Genomic DNA, 2,041 nt, shown 5'->3' on the forward strand with positions numbered 1-2,041 from the left:
ATTCCTTGGTGGGTTCAGAGTAATCTGAGTTTTTGACTCTGCTCTGACCCTATTTGCAAATACACCTTTTGTGCCATCTAATGAGTGTGTGTCTGTGATTTTGGTGGCCTCCAGAGAAACAAACCGCTTTAAGCATCATTGCCAAGAAACACTAGCAGAGAGAACTAGTTATCTTTGTTATTCTGAAGTCAGGAAGATGGATGCAAACTGATTGACTAAAGGAAGGAACTTGAAAACTAATCAATGGCAAAATGCAATAGCAAAGCCTGCCTATATCAAAGACACAGAGAATCAATTCACCAATCTGACATTTTTCTTTGGGTAGAAAATAAAGCCTAAACAACAAAACCATTATAAATGGTTTGGTATGGATCCTCAGTGGTATGGATCATCAACTTTTCAGCACGACACAACTGCTGGAGTCTTACTTGTGTTCAGAAAAGAAATCATTACATTAAAAACAGGTAGTAAATGCTAACACTTCTGCAACTTCTGACATACAAATCTTCAGTCTCAACAGCATTTGATTTTAAAGAATTCCCAGTCCCCAAAAGTATTTTTTTGATGCTCTGCTAATTAAGTTAGTCACTGTGTGATAATGGGGGCTGTCTGACTCCCAAACTGTCAATGGCACACGGAAAAGAAATACAAACAAAGAAGGGATCGCTCCCTGATGATTTGCCTATGTCAAGTCTAATTTACATGTAATCTTCTTCCTTCCTTCTTCCTTTAAGAGCGAGTCAGCTGCCTCCTGGAACCACCTCTCCCTGCCCTGGACTCTGTCAGGGAATCTATGAAGAAAAAAAAAAGTGAATGAATCCTCGGATGCCCACAGGCCTCTCTGTACAAGGTGAATTCCAGATTAAAGGAAGACAAAAACAGGGATGATAAGGCCTGTACAAAGGTTGACTTTGTCATCTGCAAATCCTCTGGGAATCTCTTTGGGTCTCAGGGATCCAAGGGGAGGGATTTTGGTTGCATATAGGGACTGTAAATATAGAAACACAGGGAAGGGCCTCCTGGGCCATCAAGTCTACTTCCCTGGTTTTACAGGCAAACCATGATACAAAGAATTCCAGAAATCACACTGAAAACCAGAAGTTGGTGGGCAACTTTTATACGGACCTCCCTTCCTTCCTTTCCAGACATTTTAAGGTGTAGAGGGTGTTCTGGGGTGGAACAGCACAATCATTGGTCTGCAGCTATAACTTGAGCTGCTGCCTTAGCCCCATTAGCATTTACAGAGGTTGCTTTAGACACCTTCCAGAATCAGAGCTGTAAACATGACGCAAAAGCCACCATTGTATCCTTACCTTCCTCTGGAGGTTTAGCATAGAATATGAACCTAAAAATTTAAGGGCTGGAACCCCCTTTCCCTTGCTTGGGTGTACATAACTTAGAATAGGTACAATAAAGGATGCAGGCACCTATGTGTCAGGTCTGTCCTCAACTGAATCCAGAGCTCAGAGTTAGATACCTAGGTCTTCTATAAAATGTGTGGAAAGTTAGGTTGCTATCTAGAAGTAGTGAGTAAAAGGTGCTGAGTATAAGAACATATATGAAACCTGACCCATGGATCAGGGACCCATGGATCAGGGACCCATGACTACCCTTTTCCAGCTAACATGCCTTAATCACCAGGGATCCTGGTTTTCCCTGATTAAAAAATAAATAAACAAATCACAAATTCTCTGATAAAACCCCCCAAGTCCATGATTAAAATTAACGTCCCCATTACCCCACAGTCCTGCTGGTGCCCCTCACTCCCCTCCCCCTCTTCCCCCTGTTAGAAATATTATTAAAAATGCATTATCAATAGTGTTGTTAGAACAGCACAGCTGCTAGCTCTCCCTGTCTCCTTGGTGGAAGAAGGGGGGTTGGAGATTGAAGAAAAAAAAAAGCTACTAAGGGCTCTTTGTATTAAGGTATCACTCTCTCTTTGTTCTGCAAATTTACTATCTCTTTGTTACACTAAATCACACTTCCTTTCATGCCCCCTACATTTCTCAGGGTAGATAAGAATAATTGCTATCTTGTCCTT

This window comes from Crocodylus porosus, unplaced genomic scaffold (assembly GCF_001723895.1).
Source record: "Crocodylus porosus isolate Cpor-Errol unplaced genomic scaffold, CroPor_comp1, whole genome shotgun sequence".
NCBI lineage: Eukaryota > Metazoa > Chordata > Crocodylia > Crocodylidae > Crocodylus > Crocodylus porosus.